This window comes from Musca domestica, unplaced genomic scaffold, assembly GCF_030504385.1.
Source record: "Musca domestica strain aabys unplaced genomic scaffold, Musca_domestica.polishedcontigs.V.1.1 4, whole genome shotgun sequence".
Taxonomy (NCBI): Eukaryota; Metazoa; Arthropoda; class Insecta; order Diptera; family Muscidae; genus Musca; species Musca domestica.
The window spans coordinates 26,267,531-26,285,924 of NW_026712328.1; positions in this window are offsets into that span (position 1 = coordinate 26,267,531).

Here is an 18,394-nt window from a genome sequence, read left to right on the forward strand (position 1 = left end):
TTTGCACACATGTTTATTTTTCAGTAGGCAGGTTAAGTTCGTAAATGGGCCATGTAGGTCCACGTCTTCGTATAGCCCCCATATAACGGTACTTCCCGATATTCGGTATTTTGATGTTTTTAGCGACATTATTCACCGGAATTGTTTCAAATTTGGTATTTGAAGTTCGCAATGAATACTACAGCCTAGGACAGAAAATTGTCTGTTCAGGTCCACGTCTTCGTATAGCCCCATATAACGGTAACGGTAACTCCCTATACTCGGTATTTTGATGATTTTAGCGACATTATTAACCGGAAGTGTTTCAAATTTGGTATTTGAAGTTCGTGATGAATACTACAGCCTAGGACAGAAAATTGTCTATGCAGGTCCACGTCTTCGTATAGCCCCCATATAACGGTACCTCCCAACATTCGGTAGTTTTATGATTTTATAGTCATAGTTCACCGGAATTGTTTCAAATTACGTATTTACAATTCGTAATGGTATCTACAATCTGTGACAAAAAATTGTCTATGCAGGTCCAGGTCTTCGTATAGGCCCCATATATAAGAACCTCCCTATATTCTGTATTTTGACGAGTTTAGGTACAATATCCACCGAAATTGTTTTGAGATGTCGTATTTAAACTTCGTAGTGGATGCTACAGCCTATGACAAGAATTGTCTATGCTGGTCCAGGTCTTCGCACAGCTCCAATATAACGGTACCTCCCTATATACGATATTTTGATGATTTTAGCTACATTATTCACCGTTTATATCATGTTTTCAAATTTGAATATGGTAATGGTTTATGACAAACAATGCCTATGTAGATCCACGTCGTATAGACCCCAATAAAACGGCTATATTCGGTATTTTTAAAATTTAAACAGAATTTTTTAAGGATTTTATTTTTTGAAAATTTCCAAATTCGTCCCAAATGGTGAAGGGTATTCAAAGTTCGGCCCGGCTGAACTTATTGCTTTTTAACTTGTTTTATTGTTTACAAGCGTGCAAACGCATTTTAGTGAAAAAATTCCAGAAAAAAAGTTATTCGTGATATAATTCAAGCATGATAATTTGATTTCTTTATATTTGGCTGGAAAACCACAAGTGAATAAATCGTTTGTGTCTCGTACCATCGCTCGATACCATGATATTGGTAGCGTAGCCCGACGTCAACGAAGTGGACGGAAGAAAACAGCAACATCAGCAGAAATAGTTCGAAAAGTAAATAAGCGACTTGATCGAAACCCGCGTCGCAGTGGCCGAAAATGGCTCGTGAGCTGAACATATCACAATATTCCATTTGGCAAATATTGAAAAATGAGCTCGGGATAAAGCCATTGAAATTCCAAAAAGTGCAAGAACTTACTACGCAACAGAAAGAAAATAGTCTCAAAAGAGCTAAAGAATGGCTTCGCTTGGCCGAAAGTGATGAACTGCCGAATTTGGTTTTCTCCGATGAGAAAACATTCGTTGTCCAGCAGTTTGTAAACAAAGAAAATGATCGTATTTACTTGCCAAAAAGGTCAGCTGAAAATGTGCACCAAGCGCAGCCATGATGATGGTGTGGGCCGCCATAACAGCCGATGGTCGCTCTCCGCTCGTATTAATCGACCGTGGCATCAGAATAAATGCCGAATATTATAGCGAAAATATTCTGGAAGGAGCAACATTCGGGCAGCATATGACGGTTTCATTGGGCTTTTCAAGGCCATAATTCGTGCCAAAGGTAACCAATTCGAACAAATCTGAACTAATTTTATGCTATTTCCGATATTTTTAGCTTTCATTCATGAATTTATTGCAGTTTTTTATCTCTTCCTGTAAGATTCAATAATGTTCTAAAATAGTGCTTAACTTCTAAAATGGTACCATTTGGTATTATGTAAATGGATAGAGCTAGCAACTTGGAATTTGGTATGAGACATAAGTTTGGAAAGTAAGTTTGATATATGATGGTGGTTTAAAGAATGTGTCCTAAGTGTGCGAGCTACACTAAATGGTAACAGTTTGGTCTAGGGTGTAAGAATAAAGTTGGAATTTTAAAATTTTATTGTGGGCGTCCTTGTTGGCGGTAGTTTTTTTTAAGACAGAGGTGGTTTTGGAAATCTGTACTACAAGTGTACAAAAAGTACTCATAATTGCTACATTTAGTACACTTTGGTATTGGGAGAAGATATAGTGCATGACATCTGAAATTTTGTATTAAGATTCTAATTCTAAGAGGCTATTCATGTGTAGCCTCGACATATAGAGAGAGTTTATTGAATGAAAGCAAAAAACATCGGATATAGCATCAAATTTTAGAATAAGTATAGACTTCTTCGAATTGGTCACCTTTGGGACGAATTATGACCTTGAAACGGCCAACGGATTGGTATCCGTAGATTTTGGTGACAATCGTGCGCTGGAAATGAAGCGAGGAACCTCATTTTGTAACCACTTTTGGGCGCTTGAGTTCCGGTGGCCAACCGAAGGTGCACATTTATAGCTGACCTCTTTGGCAAGTAAACGCGATCATTTTGTTTGTTTACAAACTGCAGGACAACGAATGTTTTCTCATCGGAGAAAACCAAATTCGGCAGTTCATTACTTTCGGACAAGCGAGGCAACTCTTTAGCTCTTTTGAGTCTATTTTCTTTCCGTTTCTGTGTAAGTTCTTGTACTTTTTGGAATTTTAATGGCTTTCCCCGAGCTCATTTTTCCATATTTGCCGAATGGAATATTGCGATATGTTCAGCTCACGATCCATTTTTCGGATACTGCGACGCAGGTTTCGATCAAGTCGCTTCTTTACTTTTCGAACCATTTCGAATCCACTTCCTTGATGTCGGGCTACGCTACCAGTATCACGGTAACATGCGATGGTACGAGACACCAAAGATTTATTCACATTTAAAAGCTGGAGTGCTCTAACGATAGCCACTAGTGGTTTTCCAGCCAAAAAAAAATCACACTATCACGCTTGAATTCCATCACGAATAACTTTTTTTTCTGAAAAATTCTCAACAAAATGCTTTTGTACGCTTGTAAACAATATAATGAGCTGTCACAGGAATAATTTTAACAGCTATCGGACGAGTGGCTTAAAAATTGCAGCAGTCTGAAATTAGTTGCATATTTTTTATCTCACCCTGTATATTTCCTTTTAAACAAATAGTTTCAAATATACCTTAAGCTCCGTTATATGATTCAGCCGATTTTATAATTAAGTCTTCTCAAAGTCAAAGTCTTTTCCAGTAAGGAAAAGTCAAAAGTCGGACAGTGCCGACTATATAATACCCTACACCACATTGCATATTTAGTGGACAAAATAATTTATTTCAAGTAGATCATAAATCCGACATGTATTTTGTTCACAAGAATACATGGACGGACGGTCTGACATGCATTAATCGACTCAGAAAGCAATTCTATGAAGATCCTCAAAAGTTACCATGGGTCAATCTCGCTTCTTTCTCCATGTTACAAACAAATGCACAAAGACATAATACCCTTACCACTATGTGATGTAGGGTATAAAGACCTGCGTAAAAAGTACGTTAACTCGATTAAGACTAAGATATGTCTTCCGAATTTTAGTCCTATTCGACTCCAAATTAAAACCGCTCTGAAAAATCATAGTTGGTACGAACATGGTAAACCTTTACAGGGTTGCCCATATTCGACGGACCCATCTGGCAACGCCATAACTTTTGACAGAGATGTCATATCGCTTAATGACATACCGCGTTTGAAGCGTCAGTCCAAACAGATTTTTACCATGAACCAATACACGCCACGCGAGCGCTCTGAAATAGTTGAAATTTACATTCAAGTCAATTGTGAAAACTCAATGTGCTTTTAAAACATTAAAAAATGTGAAAAGTGCGCCTTCTAAGAACACCATTAAGCTAATCCTAATCCGAATAGGCTATATAAAAGTCGACCAAGGCGATCGGCCGAGAATATCGCTGCCGTACGAGCCAGTGTTGAGAGGTCCCCAAGAACATCCCAAAAACGCCGTTCTCAGCAGTTGGGCATGGCTCGGTCCACTTTACAATGGATTAGTCGCATTGATTTGCATTTGTTCCCGTACAGAATTCAATTGACGCAAAGAATGTTGCCTGCGGACAAGCCCAAAGGGCCCAAAAGTCCGTCGAATGTGGGCAAACCGTATTTGTTACGGTTCGGCCCAACCGGTTTTTGCCCTTTCTTCACTGATTCAAAATTTTACTTGTAGTGATTTTAAATTATAATCAATGGTAGGATGATCGGTTTTTAAAAAGAAGCCTTGATATTAAATAGGTGAGCTCCATTAAAAATGTCTTTGCATGCATTTTTGCTATATGTACCAAATAGTCAAGATGTTTGTAAAAAAAATCTGACAGAGTAGACCGGTTTGAAAAATGTGACAAAAAACTTCCAAGCATTCTAGATAGAGATATTGGATGAATGATTAAAAACAGTCATATTTAACAAGTCAATTTCTTTCGAATTTGTTTTAAGGAATTTTATTCTCATTTCTTTAAAACCCATCATTATTTTTACAAATAGGTATGAAATGTGGGGTCTTTTTCCCATTAAACTCATATTCTCTTTTTCGGTTCGTCAAAAATAACAATTAAAAAAAATGTCCCATGACCCACTGTTTTAAAACCTTACAGTAAACATATACAATGAAAACTTGAATAATATTAGTTTTACCGACTAATATCCATAACATTTTCCAGTCTTTTTCCGCTTCTTATTTTCTGCAAAAACTGAATACGGCTAGTCTTCGTTCTTTGCTAACAAGAAGAGTTTAATAAAACCTCCTATGTAAAAGCGACAAAACTGAAAATTATTGAATGAATTTACATATGCAAATATGGATGGTGGTGGGGAGTAAAGAGCGGAGTACAATGTTGAAGAGAAGTAGAGGAGGAGTTCTTTGGTTGTCACTACCAGCCATAGGTTTTTGTTTAAACAGGCCTGCGTAGATCTAACAGGGTGTCATGCGATAATCGACAAGTCAAGGCTTTAAAATTGGTCGGTGTTAGTGTTGCGGTGCAAAGCCAATGTATCCGACAAACCTCAAACACAATAAGACGAGTTGATGTGTGTAGCTATGTGTCGGGTCACATTTATGAGACTGTTGCTTTTTCTACGACAACGAACATACACATTCACCTAGAGATGCGATGGGACATACAACTGTTCTGGGAAATCTTCAGTTGCATTGGGGCCTTTGTAAAATAATGAATTAATATCGTTTCTACTCAGATGTATGTGTGCACAATAGTATTACCTAGCAAAGACAATTTAAGCTGAAATATAATTGTAAATCACTTAATTGTTTCCAAAATATTCTCAGTGCTTGATACTACTATTGATATGGTCTCAGCAGATGCCAAACTTTTTCTTATGCCCTCCACCATACATAGTATGGAGGATATTTTAAGTTTGTCCATACGTTTGTAACTCATTGAACTAATCATTATAGAACGTATAAATAACATATTCTTGATCACGGTTAAATTCTAAGATGATTTACTAACGTATTGTCCAAAAGATCCACAGAGATGAAAAAAATGGACTATGATCATACTATGCCTGTAAGATTTATATGCAGGTTTTGTAATTTTCCCCATATAACTGTGTGGCCGGTTTTCAGATATTTTGAAGGAATTGACCATATTTTCCAGTGAAATTAGTTATAAATTAATATTGGGAGTTCCATATAACGGTTCCGCAGCATTTTAAGCATTTTATATAATCTTCACTTCCTTTAAAACTGTATTTTTTTTTAATTTACCATTTAGACTTCTAAATGGATATTTAATATTGTAGCACAAATTATTCGATACTGGGCCAAGTTGCAATATAGCTCTTTATTATTTTAGTGCCAACCGATATTCGGTGTTTAGAAGGAATTTACGACATTTTACTACCGTAGTGACATTTACGACTGTTAGCAATCATACATGTCTTCTAAAAATATTAAGTATGTGTATGAGGATCCATATTTACATTACTTCGTGGGGTAAATTGCCAAAAGTTCCGTTCGGATTACCTGCAACAAAAAAACAGTTAGCAAAATTCAAAAGTCAGGCGGGAGCGACTATATGATACCCTACACCACTATGCATATTTAGTAGAGCTCTCCTAAAAGAAAGGTTTATATTGGGCATTTCTGAGCTTTATGAGATATCTGGTACAAAATATGATTATGGTAGAGTGAATATTCCGAAAGTTGGAGATTTAAACATCAAATCGGATGGAACATATATATGGGAGCAAATTTGAAATATTTGCTTCTATGCTAAATTCGGTTGAACCTGAAATCGGATAATGATATGGGAGCTATATCCAAATCTGAACCGATCTTTATAAAATTGAAAACAGCTATTTCTTGGCTCTCCGATATCTGGTACCAAACATTATTCTTCAATCGTGCATCTTACGAATTTGAGGGACTTAAACACCAAATTGGGTGAAACATATATATATATATATATATATATATATATATATATATATATATATATATATATATATATATATATATATAACTATATCTGAACCGATTTTTGATGTATTTGCTTCTAGGCTAAACTTTGCCGAATGTGCCAAACTTCAGGCTGTTTGGGCTGATATTGGCCATTTGGTGCTCAATTAATCCGAAATCGGCTGAAGTTTTATATGAGAGCTATATCCAAATCTGAATCGATTTCCACCAAATTAAGGTACTCATTTCTATACTAAATTCGGTCAGAAGTCTCAAAACTCACACCATTTGGACTGACATTAGCCATTTGGTGCACAAGAAACCTAAAATCGGATGAAGATATATATGGGAACTATATCCAAATCTGAACCGAACTTGATAACATTTGATCTGTGAATTGCTAGGCTGTATCTGATATCTTGTGCATATAACGAATGTAAGGGACTTCAACACCAAATTCGGATGAAACATATATATAGGAGTTATAGCTATATCTGAACCGATTTTCACCAAATTTGAAGTACATGCTTGTAGGCTGAATTCGGTCGGATGTAGCAAAATTCACAACATTTGGACTGATATTAGCAATTTGGTGCACAAGAAACCTAAAATCAGATGAAGATATATATGGGAGCTATATCTAAATTTGGACCGATTTTCACCAATTTCAATAGGGTTCGTCCTTGAGCCAAACAAATATTATTTAGGAAATTTCATCTCAATCGAATAATAAATGCGACCTGCATTTTGTTTACAATAATATATGGACAGACGGACGGACATGCATAAATAGACTCAAAATGTGATTCTATGCTATGGGTCTACCTCCTATCCTTCTCTATGTGGTGTAGGGTATAAACAGTAAAGAAAGATCAAAAGTTGGGATGACTGACTTTATGATGCCCTACACCACTATGCATATTTAGTAAAGCTACCCGTTACAAATAATCATTTATATTGGGAATTATATCAATTATAAACCTATTTTAAATACGTATACAATTTGGAATCAGAGGGCACTTGCGTGCCAAAATTTAATTAATCCGGGCAGTTTTAAACATTTGGTGAAAAATACTTATGAAATCGGATGACACTACATATAGGATCTATATCCAAATATGATCCGATTGTCACCAATTTCAATAGAGTTCGTCCTTACAAAAATACATGGACATACGAACGGACAGATGGACGGACATGCATAAATCAATTAAGAATGGGATTCTATCAAAATCATAAACAATTCAGTTTGTAACTCATAGAAATACTAATTTTAGAACCAAAATGATATATATTCTTGATCAGCGCAAAATTCCAAGTCGATTTCGCCATAATGACGCTAGAGCTCAAACGGCATGTAATAGGAAGCCAAAATGTTGCATAGAGTTATCTTTTGTCTGCAGTCTGGTCAAGTTAGTTTCCCATATTCGTTAATTTGATGATTTTGGTTGAAATTAAATTAAAACTGACGCATACCCCTCGAATACTGAAATTTCTCCATTTAAACACATATTTTTACATGATTTCCTTTCTAAATAGAGCAGGGTATAAAAAGTTCGGCTCGGCCAAACTTAATTGTTTTTTATCTGCTAATATTCAATGTGGATATCGCCGCCATTGTGGATCAGCTAATAACTGCATGTAACAATTTGAATTTTTACTAAATTGTTCTTTTATTGAGTGTTATATGAGCATGTCGTTTAGTTATCAATACTTGTGAGCGCTCTTTTCTTACATGGAATTCCGAAACAAAAATGTAAGTACCTATAAAATGTGTCAGAGATGGATATACCAATTTCTGCTAACGTGGATGAGAAAATTTAGTGGATCATTGTATACCATTAGTGTCAGGAACCATTATCCTTAAAATATGTAATCCGAAAATCTGTATAGTCGAATAAAATGATTTCTTTCTTGTGAAAAAAAAACGTAATAATATCATCCACCAAGTCGTCGGCCACGCTATTTGGTACACAAACTTATAAACGAACAGCAACAAGCTGTTCTTCTTTAGGACCATCTTAAGACCCCGCATCAACACAATGAAATACCGATGATTTAATAAATGCTAGGTTTTCATAGACACTCCCAACCAAATTGTCATCATATGGATTGACAATCTCTGTTCAAGCTCTTTGGCAAACTTTCAAAAAGTATACATATAGGAACCGATACAACAGCTTTTAGATAAACAGTACGGGATAGTGCTCACATTTTACAACCCCGGAAACTATATTAGAATACAGAGTAAGTCAGAATGAGCACAATCGACAAATACAGGAGTAGGCGAAGAGATCCTTAAAATCAAGGGACTTAATTTTTTATACGAGTTTTGGGAACAGTTTAAAGATTTTCTGGCATATTTTTTATTTAAAAACATACAATATTTAGTTTTTTTACTCATTATTAAATTGTTTTTATTATACCCTCCACCATTTTTTAGAGGGTATATTAACTTTGTCATTCCGTTTATAACTCCTCGAAGTATTCATAATAGACCCTACAAAGTATATATCTTTTGCATCAGCGTAAAATTATAAGACGATCTAGCGATGTCCGTCTGTCTGTTGTAATCACGCTATCTTTCGAACGAATTGAGATAGAAGGCTAAAATTGTGCATACACGCATAGTTAACATGTAGGCAGGTTAAGTTGGTAAATGGACCATGTCGGTCCACGTTTTCGTATAGCCCCTATGTAGCGGTTTCTGTATTTTCGTGATTTTTGCGACATTATTTACAGGAATTATTTAAAATTTCGCATTTAAAGTTCGTAATAGGTACTACAGCCTATCACAACAATTTTTGTATGCAGGCCCAAGTTTTCGTATAGTCCCCATATAACGGTACCTCCCGATATTCCGTATTTTGATGATTTCTGCTACATTATTCACCGTAATCGTTTCGTACTGGAAAGAATTTTGTATGCAGGTTCAGAGCTTCGTATAGCCCCAAATATAACGGGTTTCATTTAAGTGGTAGTTTTCGGATTTTTTTTTTATACCCTACACCACATAGTGGTAAGGGTATTATGTCTTTGTGCATTTGTTTGTAACATGGAGAAGGAAACGAGATAGACCCATAGTTACTTTTGAGAACCTTCATAGAATCACTTTCTGAGTCGATTTATGCATGTCAGTCCGTCTGTCCGTCCGTCCGTCCGTCCGTCCGTCTGTCCATGTATTCTTGTGAACAAAATGCAGGTCGCATTTATTATCCGATTGAGATGAAATTTTCCAAACAATATTTTTTTGGCCCAAGGACGAACCCTATTGAAATTGGTGAGAATCGGATCAAATTTAGATATAGCTCCCATATATATCTTCATCCGATTTCGGGTTAAATGTGCACCAAATATCCACTATCAGTCCAAATTACCTGAATTTTGACACACCTAACCGAGTTCGGCCTAGAAGCAAGTATATCGAATTTGGAGAAAATCGGTTCAGATATAGCTATAGCTCCCATATATATCTTTCATCCGATTTGGTGTTTAAGCCTCTCACATTCGTAATATGCACTCCACAAGAATGATATTTGGTACCAGATATAAGATACAGCCCAGAAATAGCTGTTTGTAATTTTATCGAAATCGGTTCAGATTTGGATATAGCTCCCATATATATCTTCATCCGATTTCGGGTTAATTGTGCACCAAATGGCCGATATAAGTCCAAATGGACTGAATTTTAGTACATCGGACCAAATTCAGCCTAGAAGCAAGTATATCAAATTTAGTGAAAATCGGTTCAGATATAGATATAGCAACCATATATATGTTTCATCCGATTTAGAGTTTTAGTCCCATACATTCGTAATATTCACTCCACAGCCGTGATATTTGGTACCAGGTATTAGATGGAGCACAGGAATAGCTGTTTTAAATTTTATCGAAATCGGTTCAGATTTGGATATAGCTCTCATATATATCTTCATCCGATTTCGGGTTAAATGTGCACTAAATGGTCAATATCAGCCCAAATCTCTAGACTGGTGATTTGGGCTGATATAGCTAATACGTAAAATTTGGAGAAACCCGGTTCAGAGATAGCTATAGTTCGTAAAATGCACGATAGAATTAGATAGATTTTGATTTTGTACCAAATATCTCATAGAGCTCTGAAATGCCCTGTATAAACCTTTTTACGAGAGCTCTACTAAATATGCATAGTGGTGTAGGGTATCATATAGTCGGCCCCGCCCGACTTTTGAGCTTTCCTTACTGGTTTTTTTTTTTTTTTGAAAATTTCCTTCGGAATGGTGGAGGGTATTAAAAGTTAGGCCCGGCCGAACTTAGCTGCTTTTTTACTTGTTAGCATTCAAAAATGAACAGCGTTTTGTCTAATTTACTTCGAAATTACCAAATGAGACATTTCTTCGTCTGTATCATTTGCCTATGGACTTCTAGCAGCTAGAAAAACAGTTTCCATGAGCGATTCTTTGTAAATGGAAATGTAACCTCCAATTTAATTTACTGATAAAAAGTTGCGTTGCAAACTCTTTCACCAAATAGCGTTGAGCAGAGATTTAAGTACTAAAATATTACGAGTACTAAAATATTAGTTGTTTCCAATTTTGGAAATCTGTATCGATGATTATTATGGAAAAAAAAATCAAGGTAGCGTCGTATTTGAAAAGAACAGTCTAAGACAAATCGCGAGTTTTACATCGCGAATTGACAATACATATCAAATTTTAATCGGTTTATTTTCCTCTTTCGTTCTCATAACCAAATTGATCATACACTTCGGGACACTTTAGGACGTTTTCGCTTCAATTACCTAACGAATATTTAGTCAATAATACAAATTTTAGCTTTTTCGGTTAAGCTTTAATTTCTTACAAATATTTCACTGCGATAACGAAGCGGCAAAGGTTTGTCCGACCATCCGCCGTCGTGTTCATTCCCAGTGTTCCGTAAGAAATTAATGCTGCGACAAGCACCTTGTCTGCGTTTGACTTTACCAATATGTGTGGCCATAAGTGTGTGCATGTTCAAGGGTTTGTAAACTACTTAATGGTGTGTAAATTTACATCTTTGTCGCTTACCAATATTCTCGTTCTGGTGGAATGTAAAACCTTTGTCGTTATGGTAAAATAGTAAAGTAACAAATGGTTATTGAATTTTATATGTGTATTAAATATCAGCATATTGTAGATACGAGAATAAGTCACACAAAAAATTTTGTTTTACACAATTGCTTTTAGAATCGATAGTTCTTTGTTTCTGTTTGAAGCAATATTTTGTAACACTAAAATGTTATGTCTCAAACATCTCAATAAAATCAATGAACCAAATTATGTTTTATTTAAAACCAACCAAAATAGCGTTATATTTATGGTTTGTGACATCAAGGTGCAATCCGTAGGAAGTTCGTTGGCTTCGAAAGATTTATATTGTCTGATGTGGACAAAACGTGTCATTCCATCCTATTCGGACTTTAATCTCAAATACCAGTGAGATAGGTAGACGAATGCAGTTACAATTTTAGAAGACAACAAGTAAAAAAGCAGTGGAACGAATTAGAAAATTTTCAAAAAAAATAAAATCCATTAATTTTTTTTAAATCTTTACAATATCTAATATAGGAAGGTGCCGATATATGGGGGGATATACGATATTGTGGACCTATTAAGACAAATCTATGTCTGGGTGTAAAGTACTCACAAGGAACTCCTTGTGTGGATTTTCAGATAATTCCATTGGAAAAGTGGCTAAAATCATCAAACTACTGAATATCGGGGGGTACTGTTATATAGGGGATATACGATATTGCGGACCTATATAGACAATTCCCTTTCAGGGGGTAAAGTGCTCACAAGGAACTCTTTGTATGGATTTTCAGACAATACGATTTGAAAATGTGGCTAAAATCATCAAAATACCGAATATCGGGGGTACTGTTATATGGGTGCTATACGATATCATTAACCTATATAAAGAATTCTCTGTCGGGGGGTAAAGTGCTCACAAAAAACCCCTTGTGTACAATTTCCGTTGAAAAATATGGCTAAAATCATCAAAATACCGAATATCGAGGGTACAGTTATATGGGGGCTATACGATATCGTGGACCTATATAGATAATTCTCTGCCGAGGTATAAGGTACCCACAAGGAACTCCTTTTGTGGATTTTCAGACAATTCCGTTGAAAAATGTGGGGTACAGTTATATGGGGGATATACGATATCGTGGACTTATATAGACAATTCTTTTTCAGAGGGTAGAATACTCACAAGGGACTCCTTTTGTGGAATTTCAGACACTTCCATTGAAAAATGTGGCTAAAATCGTCAAAATACCGAATACCGGGGGGTACCGTTATATGGGGGCTATACGATATCGTGGACCTATATAGATAATTCTGTGCTGAGGTATCAAGTACCCACATGGAACTCCTTGTGCTGATTTTCAGACAATTCCGTTGAAAAATGTAGGTAAAGTTATCAATATACCGAATATCGGAGGCACCGTTATATGGGGGATATACGATATCGTGGACCGATATAGATAATTCTCTTCCGAGGTATAAAATACCCATAAGGAATTTCTTGTATGGATTTTCAGACAATTCCGTTGAAAATTGTGGGTAAAATCATCAAAATACCGAATATCGGGGGGTACCGTTATATGGGGGATATACGATATCGTGGACCTATATAGATAATTCTCTGCCGAGGTATAAGGTACCCACAAGGAACTCCTTTTGTGAATTTTCAGACAATTCCATTGAAAAATGTGGCTAACATCTTCAAAATACAGAATATCGGAGGGTACCGTTATATGGGGGATATACGATATCGTGAACCGATATAGCCCATCTTCGAACTTGACCTGCCTGCAGACAAACGAGAGCTCTGTGCAAAATTTTAGCTTCCTATCTTAATTCCCTTAGACTGTACCGTGATTACAACAGACGAACAGACGGACGGACAGGGCCAAAACGTCTTAGAATTTTACGCTGATCAAGAATATATTTACTTTGTTGGGTCTAAAATAATTATTTCGATGAGTTACAAACGGAATGACGAACTTAATATACCCTTCATACTATGTATGGTGGAGGGTATAAAAAAGTGGGTGGAATCTTTATATAGGGGCCATACCAAAACAGAAACCATTTTCTTCTACAAGTATGAAATCTGTTGCAAATCTTAGATATCACATTCAAAACACTGTAGAAAAATGTGCCTAGGATCATTAAATCACCGTATGTCGGTGTTATTTGAAACACATGCAATAAAATGTGTGACCTAAATTGTAAAAATACCGAATACATGCAGGTACCGTTATATGGCGCAATAGAAAAACGTACATCTGCATCTTGATATGCCACAGAAAAATAAAAACATTAAAACCTGTTACTACCAAAATATGGGTAAAAGAATCAAAATACGGAATATCGGAAGATACCTTTATATGGGTTCTATACGCATACGTGGACCGATATATCTGATTTTCTATACCAACCATCCTAGACATAATACAAATATTGTGCAAATTTCAAAGCTATGAACAATTTTTGGACTGTATAGCGATTTTAAAAGACAGACGGATAGACGAACATAGTTAAATCGACTTATGTACACTCATTATATATAACAATATATTTAATAGGGATTACTCGATTTCGGATGATATAAGCCATTATTTGCACAATAAACGTGAAATTAAGGATAAACGATAAAATTAGCCAAAGGTTTTTCTTAGCCCTAAAAGATATCTGGTACCAAATATCATTGTTGTCGAATGAACATTATGAAGGTAATATTCCAACCAATTCGGATGAAACATGTATATGGAACTATAGCTATATCAGAACCGATTTTCTCCAATTCGAATTTTGTTGGATGTATCAAAATGTAGTACTTTTTGACAGACTTTGGCCATTTGGTGCACAATTAACCCGAAATCGGTTGAAGATATGTATATATGGCAGCTATATCCAGATCTCAACCAATCTTGATAAAATTTGGCAGAGGTATATCCGAGCTCTATAAAATATCTGGTACCAAATATAATTTTTTGTCGAATGCATATTACGAATGTGAGGGACTTAACTACCAAATCAGATGAAACATTATTAAAAACTTGACCTCCATAACAAAGAATAGTAATTACAATTATCCGATGAAACTAACTAAAAACAAGAAAGCAAAGGCTATAGTCCTGCGGGGCCGACCACGTGATTCCCTACAACACTACAATATGTTAGAAGCTCCCTTATGTCAAAATCCATTTTAGAAGATTTAACTTTTGAAATTATGTCACGGAGCACTGCCCAGATATAACCCTTAGCATTTTGACCAGGGATATTTGCTCAATATTTACGCACTCTGCCGTGCTTTTAGTTGTTGTGGTCCATTTTACAGCTAAATCTAATGGTCATCCAAAATGCTAGACTTCTTCACTGTCCTTAACTCTCCTCTCAGGAGTATCGATTTGCTTCAATTGTGTGATAAGGAAATTTTTTCTGTTTTTGGTTCATTTGAACCGCAAAAATTTTGCGATCATATCCAAAATCAAGAGGCCCTTTTGTATCTCCAAAATTAGACTCATCTATATCATTGCTTGTCTGCAATATTTGGCTATATTTGCCAACGAAATGAGCAAGAAGTTCGCCTTTTGTGTATTTCGGATATCGGTATTTTTCCACACAAAAGTAGAGTCCATTCTACCCGGTGTCCTAAATTTTAACTTCATGCGAGATATCGTGTCCTTTGGTTTCTTTTTGTTACCTTTATAAGGGCTGCAAAATCAGAAACATTTTTAGTTGTTCGTTAATTTCAAAACCTAAATATATTGTGAACAATAGGCCTAGCTCCTGGGAAAAATTTTTGTGATGATCGGACGATAATGGCAATCTTCATATAATAACCCCAACCTGTGTTGTAAGGTGAAAACTATTACAATGTGTATACTTCAATATTATAAGTCAAATTAAAAAAATTGCATGCGACAAAATATAGCAAAACAATAAAAAAATGTCACAAAATACTACAAAATCTATATTAACATCATTATTGACATCTTTTTATGCGATTTTTTTAGATATTGTTCTTTTATACCAAGAGGGCATTCGGGATTGACTAAATTTGTCAAAATCGGTCCAGCCATTCTTTAGATATAAGCATTCTAAGCTAATATCCCCTTCCCCTGTATACATTGTATATATTTCGCTATATATATCCGATATATTTACTATCGGCATCTACGTAACGGCCAGAATTGACCTGTTAGACGAACGCCGTGATTACAAATATTCGCAGTTGAATGGAAAATTTTACTTTTATTTAATACAAATGTTATGGTCTATTTCATCCACTAAATATTACCCGATGACCATCAAAATTGGAAGGCTTCTGTTCAGCCCTAAGCTCTAGCCCCATGCTAACTTCGATTGGTCTATAATTGTGACCTGTAGAGCAACTGCAAAATCAGAAAATTTTTCAAATTTTTTGGTCCATTTCAATCTCTAAATAATATGCGATCATCTCCAAAAGCAATAGGCTTCTATTCTGGACCTAGTCTCACCTCCATTCTAAATTTCGTGAAGATCGGTCCATAATTGCGACCTGTAGAGTGATTACAAATTAACATGGACAGAGGGACATACATAGCTAGATCAACTTAGCTTAGCGAGATAGGAAGATCCATATATACTTTCCTATGTGGGAAAATAATATTCCGAGGTGTTACATAATTTTTGACCCAATCAAACTTATAATACCCCCAACACATAGTGTTGTAGGGTATAACAAGTAAGCAGAGTCGTACGGGGCTGACCATGTAATGCCCTGCAATATTTTGAAAACCCCCATATGTTAAAATCGAACTTGAAAGATTTCAGGAAATTTTTTCTGTTTTTGGTTCATTTGAACCACTAAACGTTCATCTTCAAAAACAATAGGATTCAATTCTGACCCTATCGTACGATAATTTCGACCTGTATATAATACCCTCAAACATAGTGTTGCAGGGTGTAGACCATTCCGGGAGCTTTCCGAATTTATGAGAATTTCGAAAATCAGTCCAGAGGTTATTGACTTATAAGCGGAATAAATAATATATATTTCTTTTACATATATCTTGTACCTACTTTACTATATATCCAATATCTTGCCTATAAGCATCACTGAAATGGTCAGAAGTGACCCTTTAATGTACTTGTGATTTGGCCGGACAGGGGGACGGCCGGATATACATAGCTGGATCGACTCAGCTCGGCAAGATAGGAAGATCCATATATAGTTTCCTATGTCGGGGACCAATATTTTGAGGTGCTACATAATTATTGGCCCAATCAAAATTATAATAAAAGTGTTGTAGAATATAATTAGTATATGGTGTTTCTGTTGAGAGCCACAACTCTGTACAAAAAAATAAAATAAAATAAAATAAAATTGGATTATTTTGGATTTGTATTATAAACCACTGTTATTTTCAATTTGCTATTTTACAAACTATTTGCTATTTTGAGGGTTTACAGCAGTCAAAGAGTGTATGGAATAAAATTTCAAAAGAGTACACTTCGAAATATTTCTAATTATATAATTTACTCATGTTAGAAAATGACGCCTTTTTAATTGTGATTGGCTGATGTAATTTAATTTAAATTTTCACTGTTTGATTTATATGATTCGGAAGATAGGCAGCTATAACCTATACATGTTATAATTAAACATTTATCGTAAGCGTAAGTTCCTATCACAGAGAGGATTTATTTGAAGTAAAAGTAATGGGTATGACAATTTAAATCCAAATCCAGTGGGTTAACCCTCATATATATAAACGTACTATAAGATAGAAAATTGTCTGTGCAAGTCCATGTCTTCGTATAGCCTCCATATAACGGTACCTCCCGATATTCGGTATTTTGATTATTTTAGTAACATTATTCACGGGAATTGTTTCAAATTTGGTATTTGATGTTCAAAATGGATACTACATCCTAAGACATAAAATTGTCTGTGCAGGTCCACGTCTTCGTATAGCCCCCATATAACGGTACCTCCCTATATTCGGTATTTTGACGATTTTAGGTACAATACCCACCGAAATTGTTTGAGATGTGGTATTTGAAGTTCGTAATGGAGCCTGTGACAGAAAATTGTCTATGCTGGTCCAAGTCTTCGCACAGCTCCAATTTAACGGCACCTCCTTATATACGATATTTTGATGATTTTAGCCACATTATTCACAGTTTATTTCAAGTTTCGAATTTGAATATGGTAATGGCTTATGACAAACAATGCCTATGTATGTCCACGTCGTATAGACCCCAATATAACGGCTATATTCGGTATTTTTAAAATTTTAACAGAATTTTTTAAGGATTTTATTTTATGAAAATTTCCAAATTCGTTGCAAATGGCGGAGGGTATTAAAAGTTCGGCCCGGCCGAACTTACTCCTTTTTAACTTGTTATATTTACAAAACAGGCCATCTCCAAAAGGCCCAGACAGACATATGGTCTAAAACTGTTATTTCCACGCGGCACACTTTGGTCTATGTGACTGTAAAGCTAAGGTTATAAGAATAACTTTTTTAAAGATTTTCGTCCCTACACATACTAATTCCGCATGTCCTAACAAATTCTACACTCTCTAAAACAAAACAAACGATGTACAGTTAATATAACACAACCATCATTAAATTACAATATATGGTGGTTTTAAACAACTTACTCTTTTAGTATCTGCAGGAGATTTTTTTTAAACATTTCCGTTGCCATTTAATTAGGTGGCTGTGGTTTTTTTCAACACTGTCGAACGTACATACTCTCGTACATACTTTCATCAATGAAATGTAAGTCCAACATAGCTACATACATATGTGTGTATGCGTATTTTATGTTATTGTTTTCTCTTACTCCATTGTTATGACATATAATTGCATTTAATTGTGACTTCCAGTGTCGGCATTCGGTCTAGCA